We start from the raw sequence: 15,228 nt of genomic DNA on the forward strand, positions 1-15,228 counted from the left end.
CAGCCCCCTCGGGTACCATGGAGCCCGGCTGTGAGCAGCGCGAGGGCCCTGGGGGGAAAAAAGCACCAGAAGCAGAAGAGGAAAAGGTGAATGAGCCCAGAGGCGGCTCGTCTGGGACCTGTTGGGGGAATTTCCTCATCTGGTGGCTGGGTGCACTCAGGTGGGTGCCCACAGGTCACCTCGATGCAGCCTTAGCTCTGCTCTGATCCCAGGCTGCTCCCCAGGGCATCAGAAGCCACCGCGCTGCCCCAGGTGCCCAGGCAAGGGGACTCGGCGACGCTCCGACACCCCCCGGGGTCCTGCCCGGCGGCATCACCTCCCCAGGACGGCAATCCTGCTTGCTGTCCCCAAGTTTTAGCGGCCTGAGCCAGAGATGGGAGGAATCGCAGCGGCTGCGGCAGGAGCAGGACCTGGCCCCCAGCCGGGCGCTTTGCACCGGCGGGTGGGCTGCACCCCGTTTGCCGCAGGGCGACGGCAGCGCACCGGAGCGGGCGGTTTCTGCAGGGGCTCCCGCAGGAGGAGACGTGTTTTCCTGACCGAGCGAGGGCTTCTGTTACGTGGCAGCCGCTCCGGTTCTGACTCACGGTTGCTCACCGGTCACCCCAGCCCCAAAACCTGCCCTTGCCGAAGGAAGTCACATCCCGTCCTGCAAATGGTGCTGCCGGGTGTCATCCCCGGCACAGCCCATGCCCCTGCACACAGCCATCCTTGGCCAGGCTGGAGAGGTGCCGGGACAGAGCACCACGTTCCCCGCTGCCCACCTTGCCTCCGCTGCCCACGGAGGGACCCTGAGCTGCAGGGACGGCAGCCAGACGGCTGCGTGGCTCCGTTGCTCCCCGTGCCACCGGGCACCATGGCTGCCGGCTGGGACTGAGCACGGACGTGCTGCTGGCAGGTCCCCAGCTCTCCTCTCAGGCGGGAGCGGCGTAATTCCCTGGTCAGCCTCCCAGCATCACTGCTGTTCCCAACTGCTACGGGTAGGGATAGCTCCGGAGAGAGCCACTTCCCCATCTGGTTGCTTTTTTAAGCAGACACAGATAATGAATGTGAAGCCATCTGCCTGGCAGTACAGGCAACCCAGGCAGGGTGGGCAGATCTCCCAGTCTTCCCAGAGGCATCGGCTCGGCCAAGAGAGGCAAAGAGCTGGGACTGGTCCGGGGAAGGCGAGCAGAGACTCACCGTGCGATGTCACCCAGTGTCACCAGGGCAGAGCCGGACCTCTGGTCTTGTGTCACCCTGTGCCAAACGCCGAGGCAGGAGCTGTCAGATGCCGGCACATGGTCAGCACCCGATGGGGCTCTGCCTGACACCCAGCTCGCCCGGCGGCAGCGCTCGGGAGGTGACAGCATGAACAACCACTGCACCCTCTGCGCCAGTCCCTGGCCGTGGCACCCACCCACGCGGCTGGTGGGATGGGGGGGGGGCAGAAGACAGGGCACCCCACTAGCCTCTGCCCCAGCTACGGGGTGGCTGCACCATGGGAGCAGGGAAAGCCGGGGTTCAGCTCCCGGGGGAGCAATGCTGCTGTTTGCTGCAGAGCCCTCCTGGTGCTCCTCTCACAGCGATCGTTTTTCAGCCGCTTATGGCTTTCCCGGAGGTTTGGATCCACCACCCAGGAGCGTGGGGCTGGAGAAGGCAGCGTGGGCTGCTCGCTCCGGCTCGGTGTCCTCCTCCGGGATGTTTCCTCCTTCCAGCTCCCCTTTCCCTTTTCCTTTTAGAGAAACCACAGAAGTGGTAGGACCCGGAGAGGGGGAAGAGAAATCTGAGAGTAGGGGGCTGTTCAGCTCAGCAGACAGCCAAACAGCGAGAGCCACTGACTGGCACTTGAAGCTGAAGAAACCGAGCCGAGGAGCAAGTGCTGGGTTTGAGGGTGAAGGCGATTATTCTGTGCAAGAGGCACCCTTGGCTTCGGGGGGGGTTTTGCCACCGTTGAAAACGTCACCACCGAACCGAGTGTTTCGGGAGACGCGGTCACCCCAAAGGCGCAGCTCCTCGGCACGGCTGAGCAGATGCCGTCGCTGGCTCAGAGAGAAATGTGCTGGGATTTTTTTTTTTTTTTTAAATTATTTTTTTTTTTTTTTTTTTTTTAATTTTATTCAAAAGCACAAGATCGCCTCCGTCCCACGCGAGCTGCGGAGGTGCCATCTGGCACGCTGCTATCCTGCCGCTCGCCGCCCGCTCGCCCCCCCCAGCCCCGGCACGGCCGCCCGCCGCAGCGGCTCGGTGCTCCCGGTCACCCCGAGCTGTGTCTCTTGGACCTTCTCCCTCGCCGCTGCCCACCAGGCCTTGCTGCCGGCGGGGCTGCGGCGGCGGGGGGGTGGTGGAACAGTGGGTGCTGTCAGCGGCGGTAGCGGGTGATATTTCAGCGGTCCCACGGCTCTGCCGGCGGGTGGGTGGTTTTGGCGTCACGCCACGAGACGGGAGAGAGCTAAAGCTGTTCTCCAGACTGGCAAAGTATTTTTTTTTTTTTACCCAGCAAATACTAAGCAGGGAGGGGCGGCTCAAACCCCATTGCCACCAGCCACGCTGGGTTTCAGCCCCCCCTCAGATGGCCCTTCAATACCTGCGGTGGCTGGGGCACGTTCGGTGCTTGCGGGAGCTGTGGGTGCCATCGGGCAGGGGGGATCCCCTGGGACGCTCTGCAGGTTCATGCCCCCCCACCCCGAGCACCGGGAGCCGGGGCTGTGTCCGTGGGCCGGAGCCAGGAACGGGTGCTGCCTGCAGCGGAAAGCGCAGCAGCAATTTGCCACGAAGTAATTCATGCCAGAATAAAACTAATGCAAACCCCTGGCTAAATCGCATGTGAAGGTTTAGGTGCCTTTTCCTTCCTATTTTATTTTTCAGCTTGAGCATCGGCCATTGTCTGTCCTTTGAAGGTGTCTTCACGGGGGACCGTGGCCGATGCGGGATGGGCTGGCTGGCAGGGAGGAAGCAAATGCGACAAGGAGAGATGTGAAAGCGCCCGTGTGCTCACGCTGGCTTTCCGTCGCCTTCCCACCGTGCCTGACGAGCCCAGCGGCGGCAGCCGGGTGAATCCCACTTCGTGCGCAGGGTGCCGAGGCCCTGGGAGACACGCCAAGGTCGGGGAGACCATTGGCCAAAAAAACAATAGTCTTGACAAATATGAAATGTTTATTCCTAGTTATAGTGTTCTATCTGCAGCCTGGATACTTTGGGTATTGAATGCGCCTTGCCAACTGTTAGGGGTTTACTGTGGGTTTCACAGATTTTTGTCCTTTGAAAATTATTGTCATTATCATGTTTAATTCTCCAGCTTCTGGAGCCACGTGATTACATGAGATTCTTAGCTTTGATTTTTTTTTTCTTCCTTAAATTAAATTGAGCCTCTAGCCTCATGTTTGTGCATACACACAGAGACCCTAGACACAGATGGTAAAGACTTAAGAAAGGAAGGAAAAATAAGCAGGAACCCAGCATATATTATTAAAGTCTTGTGGTTTTCAGGGCAGATTTGTGATTTATCAAGCTCAGGTTTGGCATGTGGAGCGGGAAAGCAATCTCAACTCTGAATAATGCGAAAGCTGGGACAAGAGCGAAATAACCCGGCGTTATTTCTCCAGCCGAGAGAGGAGCCTCTCCCGGCTTTGGCGAGGGATGCCGGGGTCCTGCTGTCCCCGGGGCGATGGGGAGCAGCAGGGCTGAGCAGCGGGGCTGGATGCTGAGCTCCCAACGGCTGCTGCCGCCTTGTTTTCCCCCTCTTCTGATGAGAGAAAACATCCGGGGAGAAAAAGCGGCTGCTGCGAGCGAGGGGACCTGCTGCGAGCTGGGGGAGGACGGAGGGGCTGGGAGGGCACACCGGGCGCTGGCACCGTGCCGCGCGGTGAGCAGAACGTCCTGGCTTGGCTTGGCTTTATAAAACCACCTCTGTTTACAGTGACCAGTTTTTAATGCTCATATGTGAAGGGGGGTGGTGGTGGGGTCCAGCAATTTTTCCATTTCAGGCTCTGAATGCTGCAGCCAAAACACAGGATTAGAAGTGGAAAGGAACTAAGCCGGGACTGATGGCTGCTGGATGCTGGCTCAGGACCCGTTAGCATCGCTGGACTGGTGCCAGCCCAGAGTATGGCTTCTCCCGTCTTACAGGGGGCCATGCGGGTCAGCGGAGGAGATCTCTTGCATCTCTTGTATCTCTCCGGTAATACCAGGTCCTGTCCAGCAACTGATGAGACAAACATGCCTTCATCACCTCTTGGTACTCAGAGCTCTGCGCTGAGCCGGGAGCAGATGACCGGAGCTGATGGATGCTCTTGTCCAGAATGCCAGGCTCCCATTTGCTTTCCTGCTGCTTGTTTGTGTTCTTAACATCAGTGTGAAGAGGGAGAAAAAGGAAGGAAAGAAAGCTTTACAGCTTCCTAGGCTTCTTTCAGCAAGTAAAACTCCTGTCCAGTTGAAATGCTAATTAAGAAACATCACTTCTTCAAAGGCCAGAATTGGAAACAGCCACATGGAGACATAATGGGATTAAAATGTATCAGGGGATTATAGCAGCAGTTAGGACCCGGCGACGCTGCTCCTGCCCCATGCACTACAGTCAGTCGCTCAGTGTGTTTTTCCCAACGCTTGATTATGAAACACTCAGGACAAAACCAAAATGCTTTAATAATATGAGAAGCCAAAGGTATGTGCCGGGAAATAACGAGTGGGCTGCAGCCGAGGGTGCGGAGCCTCCTGCGCACGGCTGCAGCGCTCAGCCCCTGTCCCCCCCAGCACAGGGCTGCAGCCACCCTTGGGCCGTACTCTGCTGCGGGACGGGGCTTTGCATCGAACGGCTTTACCCAAACACATCTGAAAAAAGAAAATGTTGTCTTTCCCTCCGGGCGAGCGGCCAGGGCAGCCCCAATTGCTTCCTCGTCCCACCGCAGCCGGCAATTAAACCCCGGCGATCGTCAGCAAACGCGGCGTGACCCATCCTTTGTACCCACGCACTCCGACCTGGTATCAGCGCCGCCGCCTTTGCACAGAGAATAGCAGCTCGAGGTGGGTAATTGGAATACGAGCAGCCAACGCCATTCCATAATTTGAGGCTGTAAAAACCAGCGGCGGGGTCTCGCTTTCAATGTCAACACGAAAGGCAAAGAAACTCTTTTCAGTGAGGTAAACTCCTGGGCAGCAGCAGTGCCAATTAGGAAACATCTGTTCCTCATAGGGCAGGCGGACTGCGAGCAAGCACATGGCAACATAATGGGATTAAAATATATCACCGGATTATGTCAGTGCTGCAAAGATCAGCTGCTGTGGACGTTCTTATGAAATCAGGGAAAAAATGAAAAACAAATTTCTCTCTTCAGGATGGACATAACCTTTTTTTTTTTCCTTTTTATTTCTTAATTTGTGTCTTACGTAACGTGCAGGAGCCGGTGCCGTACCTTTTCTCTGTACGGTTCAGTTCACCTAAAAAGACAGCCTGTGCCGAGCTGAGTTTAAGCAATTTTCGCTGCAATGGCCACGTGAGCAGCTGGTCCCTGCCGGTCCCCGGGCGCTGCCTGCGTGGCCGTGGCTGCATGGTGGGAGGCTGCAGCCCCCGAGAATTGGCTTGACCTGGGCGCCTGGGCGTATGACATGGTGGCTGTGCCCTCTGCCACCTCTGTGCGGCCTCTCCTCCCGCGGGCGGGTCTGGAAGGTGCAGCGTGAGCAGGATTCCGTCCCCGGGGCAGAGCGGTGCCTTCTGCAAGAGGCAGGAGCCCAGCAGCGGTGGGAGGCTCGTGTGGGAGCGGGGCCGTGTCTGCGAGCATCCCTGGGCTGCAGCGGCGAGAGGCTCTACCCCTCGGGCTGTGTCCTCCGGTCGTAACCTTTGGCCTGTAGAAAAACACTGAGCGAAGCATTAGGAAAGCAGAAATTCAAGGCAGGGAGAGAAAGATGATCGGAGCAAGAGAGAAACGGGCATTGTATCCCACGCCCCGCAGCTCACACCGGTCAGCCCGCCCGCCCCATCCTGCACACGGGGTTCCCCCGCCGCTGGGACCCCGAGCGCGGCTCGCCCGGTTCAGGGCTCCCCATCCCTCCCGCACCGCAGCCGACCCACCACGAAAGGGTTTTGCGCAGCATCAAGCAGCAATTTCCAGCCATCAGACACTGCAAACGCAGCAGACAATAGGGACATTCTTCAGAAAACCATACATATAACACAGAAACGTGCACACTATTTTGGGATGCTCAAATGCTCTAAGGCAAATGTCATTTATATGTAACATCCATTTAGGGAGCCGAGTAATGTAGTCGTGCATCACAAGGAGGGAACCGCTCGCTTAGCAACCTTCCCATCGCATGACGTCTTCCCTCCGCAGGACGGGATTGCTCCTTCGACAGCCAGGAGAAGAGAACGCTGCTCGCAGCTGCCATCAGAGGCTTTTTTAATTGACAGACACCAGCTCCCATTAACATCCAATTCTTGATTCGGGCTTGTGCCCCGAGTTAGACCCCAGGCAGCCTTTGTGCTATGAGGGGCGGTTTGGGTCCCGCTAGCTCTGACTTACACCAGCACATTCGTGCGCTGCCTTCCTGACGGCTTCGTCTGCTCTTCTATGGGGGGAAAGAAGCTGGGGCATGGCGAGGGGGGGGAACAGAGCCCTTTCGTTTTGGGGACTGAACGGGAGAGCTGCGATTTCGGTTCCCACCGAGAGCTGCTGAGCGCTGCAATGGCTGATGGCAAACGCAGCAGCATCGGTTACAGGAAGCGCAGCTGTAAAACCCTCCTGGCATTTTGTTCATGAAAAGCATCTTCAGAGAAGCAGACTGAAAACCAGCCCCTGCTCTCTGCCGGTGCCGCTCGTGCCATTGCAGATTTTGGCTGCGACGTGCCACGCGTGGAAGCGAGCGGGTGCAGGGGTGCGCTGGGTGCGCTGGGTGCTCTGGGTGCGCTGGGTGTGGTGGGTGTGCTGGGCGTGCTGGGTGCTCTGGGTGCCCTGGGTGTGCTGGGTGCTCTGGGTACAGGCTGGCAGCAGGACAGCGGCAGGGAGGGAGAGGACGGCTGTATCACATGAAGGGGGAGTGTCTGTCCTGGCTCGCTCCGAGGTTTCCGATGATAAGCAATTAAGGGAGAGAGATTTACGGCAGATTAAGTCAGAAGGCAAAGTCCATTATCTGCGGAGATGAGCTCCAAAGGAAGAGGCCGTGCTGAACGGGGAAGTAGGCTGCTTTAACTGTTAAGGTCCCTTTTGACACCGAGCTGGTATCTGAAGGACAGCGGCTCTCCTCCCGCAGGGATGGCAGCCGCTGCAAGGATGCCGGCACGAGGACCGCAGCAGGTCCACGCACTGCCTTTCCCTTGCCACAGTAATGGCATTTTGGTACCCGAATTAGCCCCGATTCTCTTCGAACAGCCTGGCTGCATGAGAAATGCGAGCATGTGCGATTGCGGTGCTTGGTTTGAGCACTCTCTACACCTGCTGTGCGCAACGTGCCTGCCACGCTGTAGCTCTCACACAGAGAAAGCAACCCGAAAGGTGTTATTTGCTGAGTTTGCGATGCATGCACCTACACAACAACAGTCATTAATATCTTGCATTTTCCTGTGTGTGGTTTAGAGGCATTTAGTCCTTCTCCGCCCTACCAAGCAGAAAGGAGCTCGTTGCTTTTAGTGTTTAATTGAAACAAGTATCTTTTCTACATCCCATCTGGGTTTGATTTGCTCTTAGCGCAGTGCATGGTAATGACTGCTTCTTTTAGAGGACAAACTAAATTGTCCTCTAGGAGAGGTGCTTTTCACCAGTGCCACGCGTCCAGCTGAGCTAAAGATGCTGAACCCATGTGAATGCATTTTAGCAGAAAGATGCTTTTGAGGTCACTGACAGTTTATTCACCGTGCTTTTTTGACATGTAAATCTCTCTGTGAATTGTCCCTTTTCTCCCCGGGCAGGCTGTCTTCGGGATGCTGCAGCTATCTGCCCGGATGCGATAATGGACCGCATCCACGGACGGTCCTGCTGCCGGCTCCCGTGCGCCCCTGGGCAGGGCGGCCTCATTGGAACTGCGTTTCCTCAGCTGTGAAATGACGATAATTTACTGGGTTGCTTTACAAGGGCACCGAGAGGGTAGATTAATTGTTTGGCATATGGGGACCGCAGATAGGATGGGTTATGATCCTGCGAATCCTCTGCTTCGTTGTTATGCACAGCAGGAGCACAGCTTCGCGCCGTGGCCATCGCAGGCTCCTTGCCCCCGTGGGCCTTTCCTGCTCCCGACCAGGCGGCCACGGACTCGGGTGCTGGCATGAGAGCAGAACCAGCGTGCCGGGATGGCACGGCCAGTGGCTCTGGCGGCCTCACACCTGGCACGCAAAGGGCAACCTGGCCTCCAGCATCTGCATGCGGGGCGATGGCGCAGCCGTCGCTGCCTGCCGGAGGCACCCGCTGCCACACGTACCTTTGGTGTCTGGATTAAACCTGGCACCTAGAGCCTGAAAATCTGCTTAAGGGAAAGCTGACATAATTCCGTGCGTTCCCAGGGCGTGCGCAGCGGAGCGGGGGCAGCTCCCTCCCTGCTCTCCTGCTAATCCGAGGCAGGTACCCACGGACGGTGCACCCGTGGGCTTTACCCATGGCTGATATAGCGGGACGCCCCTTCGCACCGTCCTACAGCCGATGAGAGAAAAGTCCTCTTATGGGATGATGTCAGGTGCCTGCAGATGGGCAGCCGATGTCCTTGAAATGGCCAGCCCGGCCCTTCCCGGCAGCGGGGAGGTCCCTGGTGGCTTTGCCTTATTCGCCCCCAGGGGTGTGGGACCGGAGCCACACCGCACGGTCTTGCTCCCAGCTGGCTCCTTCCCCGGTACGAATGATTTCCCGAGCATCCCCTCGCCCTGCCGCCAGTACCAGTCCCTCGCCATCCCTGCGGTGAGCTGCGCCCTGCCTTTGCCGGCCCATCAGCTTGCTGGTGTGCTCCTTCCCCTCGCTCCGTGCCAGTCCTGGGGACGTTTCCTACAAAATCAGGAAGTTTTGGGGGAAGGCAGCGCACTTGCCCGTGATGATGGCTCTCCAGGCGCAGCGGCACTGTGCAGCTCCTCTGGGACCTGGGCGCTACCGACACCAAAGTAAGTTATCACTGTCATCTCCCACCAAGCTGGAGAAGGCAGTAATTAAGGCTGCTGAGTACACACTTCTTCCAAAATTACCTCATTTATTCAGAGAATCAGATGCCGCAGTCTTTCATGGCTTCTTGCAAGGCTTGGATCTTGTGGGATGCGAGGCTATTAATAGGAACCAATCTTTCCCCTTCTCCTCCAGGCTAAAGGGAGAAGAATTCAAACAAGGGCCCCTTTGATGTGATAGAAGTACAAATAAACTCCATGCCATTTTGTTCCCAAGCTGGCAGTCCATTCCTGCCGCTTCACCCCGTGTTGCTGGCGGGGTTTGCCTACGCGAGGGCTCGGATCTGCAGCACCTGGGGTGCCCTGGAGCAGGGCGGCCGAGGCGGAGGAGCAGCCTGCGGCACCACAGCACTGTCATGGGACGTGGAAAGCACCAGGTTGGTTCTCTTTTGCAGAGAGAGTTGTTTTCTCTCACTGAAATAGAAAGTGATGCAGCCAAGTAGAAAAATTAACAGCGTAATGGCTGGCTCAGGCAGAACGGCGTGATTTCCCTTCTGGTTTCCTGAGCAGCCTCGGAGGGAGGACTTTTCCCATGTAGGTTTTAAACACAACGCCTAGGCAGGGGGAAAGGAGGGTTGGGACGTAGGCAGTGAGGAGCAGGAGGCTGGGGCAGCCTGGCTTTCCCCCATGTCTTGCTTCCTCCATCCACAGCCGACGGAGATGAGCCGCCTTCCACGCCTCTTTATTTGTGGGTGCGACGGCTGGTGCCGCAGGCAGAAGGCATCCCTTCCCGCTGGCCAGAAGGCTCCTGCCTCCAGCAAGACATCAGCGGCGAGCAGCGAGGGCAGCGGCTGAGCAGGGCCAAGCCAGCAGCACCCGGGGCTGCGTGCGCCCAGGGGGATGCTGAGCCGCACGCCCTGGCTCCGCTCTGCCCAGACCAAGCCCGAGCTGCCAGGCTGGAGGAAAGGGGACATCCTGACTGCAGCGCTGCTGGAGGCACGTGTGCCAGCACCGGCGTTCCACACCCCGGTCCTGGGTGAGACGCCGATGCCCGGCTCTCGGTGCCACGTAGCTTCTGGTGTCAGAGCGCGGCAGAGCCGCCCCGCACTCGCCCAGTACCGGGGGATGCGCCGGCTCGGGGGCGGCTCAGCCATGGGGGACCACGACTTCGGCTTCTGCCACCGTGCACCTCCCAGCTGACACTGCCGTCATCTGTGGTGACATCAGGCGCCCAGGGCCAGCTCGGAGACCAGACGTGTAATATTGGATTCATGTGAATGATCAGCCAGGGCAGCAAATGCCAATTTGTGTGCAAATAGACTTTGAGTACGAAAAGCCAGGGAAGAGAAATAACTAGAAAGCATTTCCCACGTAACTAGAATTGTTTCCAAGGAGCATATTTTAAAGGTTTTCTAGCAGGCTGGCTCGTCGCAGGCAGCCTCGCTGGCACTCTGGGGGAATTTCAGCGAAGCGGCGCCGGAGCCCCGCACCCTCCGGCTGCCAACCTGCTCCCACCACGCCTGGTGCATTCGGCATCGCCCCGGGGTGCTGCCGTCTGGAGCGAGCCCCGCACCCTCCCACTGCCTGCCGGAGTTAATCGTGTCCTTCTGATATACTCCTGCAACGGGCAGCAAAACCACCCTGGAGATGAGGGCTTTTATTTTCAGCACTGCGTGATTTACCTTCCATAAGATGTTGTGACAGAATCTGAATCAGCTTGTGCCATTTCAATATCTGCACAGTTGTCGGTTTTTCTCCTTCCATCCCTCAAAATTTATAGCTAAATTAGTCAATTATTGATTTTTTTTTTCCCCTTTATCAAGTTACATTCAAGCCAGACAGTGGAACAGTGAATGCTCAATGGTTCCCTCTTGGTATCTGTTTGTCTAATCAGTCTGTACAGGGAAAATGCTTCTTCAATGCCAGCTGATATTAGCTCTCCCGTATAGTGCTGAAGGGGGACTCTTTTAGGGCTTTAAGACATTTGCTGTTACAGTCCTCATTGGGTTTATTTGCTTTAAACTGTAACAACATACTCTGTTGTTTTTAAATCAGGGTGTTCTTGAAGACGGGTCAGTTCTGAGCTGGGCAAAGGAAGGCACGGGCAGAGGGATGCGGGGGGGGGTCCTCTGTGACCCCAGGAGGGGGGTCTGCGAGGGTCAGTGCCCCACCTCTCCTGGCTCTCATCAGGCACCTCGAACCCCACGGACAGGGCTGCAACGAGCGTCTCCAGCAAAGTCTGAGCGAGATGCTGTGTCCATATTGTGATGGAGCTGTAAGGACAATCAAGGGTGGAGATTTAGGTGTAAAAATGGCTCGAACTTCTCCTTGGTGCCTCCTGCCCCGTGGCAAGTCGTGCAGGGCAGCCCCCCTGGCAGAGGAACACAGGGCGGGTGCAAGTGGCACCAGGTGATGCTGCTTAAGGAGCAGAATCAGGGCTGGGTGTTAGTCTGGGTGCCTGGGTCTGCCTTTCTCCTGCAGGAGTAAGAGTGGGTGTTTTAGTACCCCCAGCGTTGTTCCTCAGTGTCCGGTTACCCTGGCTGGGCTGGTTTTGGCGCGGTGATGCCGGTGCTGCGGCCCTGGCTCGTCCAACAGCTGCTCTGCACTGGGGATGCTGCTCCTGCGCTTTTTACGCTTGCCCTGGCCAGGTAAGAGGCATGCTTCTTTTTTTAGATGCATGCATGGTGGGGAAGAAAGCTGTTTCATCACCATGCTCAGTTTTAGTAACATCCCTGTGCGTACTGCAAAGAGGTCACAGCCAGCTCCGGCAGCAGCGTGAGAGCATCGGGCTGCGGGCTGTAGGGACAGCGAAAATACAGCCCGTGGGAAGGGACCGATGGCTTTGCACAGCAGCGGGTGCATGTCACAGCCGGGAGGGAGAGGTTGTCTGGCACTCAGGTTTTCCAGGAAAAGCTGTATTTTTTTTGCCATGCCTGTGGAGCTAGCAGTGGTCGTTCAGGTGCTAAGATCGTTTTTACATTTGACCTCTGCGGGTGGCCTCAGGTGAGGGCATCTTTCAGCACACAAATGTCCCTGTTAACTCTCCATTTATGGCTCAGTTATAAGTAAATAAATAAATTGTCTTTAATAATTGTTCTCCCCAGTAAATGATTTGGCTCAGCCCATAAGGCTTCATTTGAACCCTCTGCTGGGAAGCCCCTCAGACAACTTCTGGTGCTCAATATAAGCAAACAAGTGTGATCTCCTGCTGCTGAGAATCCAGCACAAGGAGCGCTGCCGTTTTGGTCAGGCCACCGGTCCCTGGGAACCCCTCGGGTCCTCGGCCCCGATTGTAGCACACCCTTTCCATGACAGGTTTATGCCAACCTGCCTCACCACCAGCATCGCATCCCGGGGAAAGCAGTGCCCTGCATCTTTGGAGATGAGCGAGTGCTGGCTTTCCCACCCCTTAGGCTGGGTTTTTCCCATTCAGCTGGAGGACAAAACCAAAACGCGTTGAAGTTATTCACAAAGAAACCCAACCCAGGAGGGATCCATGGCATGTTAGCAGCTGCTCAGGTGTGCCTGCCGCTTCGGCTTTTCTCTCTGTCTCGTTGGAGCTGGTCCCTGTTATTTGTTGGGCAGGGGAAGGGCTGATTTCGTTGCTCAGCAATGGAGAGACCTGCAGGAGCGGTGGGAAATCGCACCCCGCTCCAGGTCGGAGCTGCAGAAGAGGGAGCCGAACCAAGGCAGGCAGGGAACCGAAGCCCCATTTCTCTCTGTGCCATTTTGCCATCGGCTTGCACCCGAGCCTGAGAAACCCTTCCCGTCCAGCCAGTGTTCTCCTGCAGGAAACTTCAGCGTCAGTAGAACGGGCACGTACTATCAATTTTAATTTGTCTCTAAAAACTCTGTATTTTCTTCACAACATTCAGTGTTTTCATTTGTGTCTGTTTCCATCCTTCACTGAAAGGAAGTGACAGGAAAAAAAACAGTAGAGACTATCTTAAAAATATAGAGTCGTTCCAGAGGAGGGAACAGTATGCTTATTTAAAGAGAGAAAGAGAGTGCCTTTCTTTTTTTAAAAAAAGTCTCTCTGTGAGTTTGAACTGCTTAAATTTGACCACTTTGTATTCAACCGTTTTTCCAAATATCTTAATAATGCAGGAATTCCTGCACATGGTAATTTATTTATGCTTTATAGAAAGTTCATTTTTAAATCACTGTGTAGAGTAAAAGATGGCTGAAAACTCAACTCCTGTCTCTTACCTCTCGCCGGCCCTGAGTTGCCCGCTAGCTGACGCTGGGATTGGAAAATTTTTGTTATCCAAAATGAAGAAATCACTCGCGGACATAACTTGGGACCTGCAGATTAACGTTGTGAAATTAATTGTTCAAGGTTTCAACAGTTAACACTTGAGCTGTAAGGTTTAGGTGATTCGGTCTGATTGCCTGGTTAGCCAAATGTCCAGACGAAGGGCTCAACGCGCAATAATCCAGAAGAGAAATGTCATCTGTATGAGTAGACCTGAAAACACCGTTTCTGTGAGTAACCACCGAAGTCAAATTCTTCCTTTGGAGAGCAATCCCAAAACCAAGAGGAAAGGTGCCCCTCAGAGGCTTTCAGCTCCTGGAAGCTCATGTGAAGAGCAGGCAGGATTTCAGCCGGCTTCTGTCAAACTGGGAGAGACCGGAGAGAGGGTGGAACCGACGGGGATGCCTCTTGGTTTTGGGTTGCCTTACGACTTTGCCTGACATCCCCGGTACGTTAAAAGATTTGTAGGGCTCCAGGTACATGATGAGCCTCCTCAGCTTGTGATACACACTGGTACGTAAACCATCAGTGCAGCAGCTCGTCTGCAGTGGGGCGTTTGGACTCAGTCACAAAATAGATGTTTACTACTGCTATTAATGACCATTAATGGCTATTAAAGAGAGCAATACTGCCAAAGTGTCAGCCCAGCCGGTGGGTAAAGGGACCAGCTCACTGAGACTGTGCAGGCCGGGAATACAGAACACAAATGTGCTACAAATGCACTACTAGGAAAAAAGCGTCTGGGGTTGCGGTGGGTTGCACGCCAGCAGGATCTGAATTGTAGCATTTTGCAGGGTTGTCCTAGTCCAGTCCAAAAGCCAGGATCTCCACTTACGACAGAGATAGAATAGAATATTGTCTTGCAGCCCAGACAGTAGATGACATTAGTAGCTGTTAGCCTGTTACAGAAGAGGATTATTACTAGAATTAGTGCTGATGCGCATGGACCATTCTTTTGGGGAGAAAAAAAGGAATTTGCAGAGGCTCCTTTCCGGCTTCTTTTTATTCCCCACTGAATGGGCAGAACAACACATCGGAGTGGTTATCACTGGTGTCCAGCTGTGCCTTGGCATAAGGGCACTGCCGAACGCCCAGCAGGATCCGTGCCGTGCTGGATGCTCGGAGGGATGCGCTCTGCTTGGCAGCACCAGAGGCAGGCACTGCGGTTTCAGAAGATATTTTTTTCTTCCTGCAGCCTCACTTCATTATTTGGGCAAGCACGACGTGTTTGTCTTTCCAGTCCAGCATTGCACAGAAGCCACGTGCAAGAATTGAAAGCCCTCTGGGGCGGAGCATGGGCAGGATGGGTCCCTGCCTTGCTCGTTGAACACGTGGGCTGTTTGGCAAGCCCACGAAAGTCAGGCTGGAGGCTCCCACAGATGTCGAGATGAGTTGGATCAGGCCCACAGTAAATCCATCGTAAGCCATCAGCTCCTGGACCAGGGTGCTCTTCGCCTTCGGGGAGCGAGCACGGTTAAACCAGAGCGGCAGGAGGTCCAGCGAGGGCCAGATGTCTGGGGTGCCATCAGTACTGGCCCACCAAAGCCGATGTAGCCACATAAATCAACATCTGCCCAGGGTTCGGACCCCAGTTTTTATGAGATGATCTGTACTGGAGAATGTCCTGTGTGGCTGGCAATCAAATAAGCCAGAAGAATGCATTCTGACGTTGCCATCATCTGAATTAGATTCGTTATTTCTTCACAATTTATTTTGATAAAAAGTACTGCTAAAACCATTTCAGTCAATTTCAAAGGAACACATATTTCCTCCTGGAGCATTAAGCCAAGCCAGGAGTCCAGCCAGGCGCTGCTCTGCACAGAGCAGAGGACGAGGTTTCCTGCCGTCCTCAGCGCAGCCTCCTCCACCTGCCGCCCCTGCGACAGACTACGAGGCTCTTCTAAATTGCCCCCGCGGGACCATTTTG

The sequence above is a fragment of the Gymnogyps californianus genome, chromosome 16 (assembly GCF_018139145.2).
Source record: "Gymnogyps californianus isolate 813 chromosome 16, ASM1813914v2, whole genome shotgun sequence".
Lineage (NCBI taxonomy): Eukaryota > Metazoa > Chordata > Aves > Accipitriformes > Cathartidae > Gymnogyps > Gymnogyps californianus.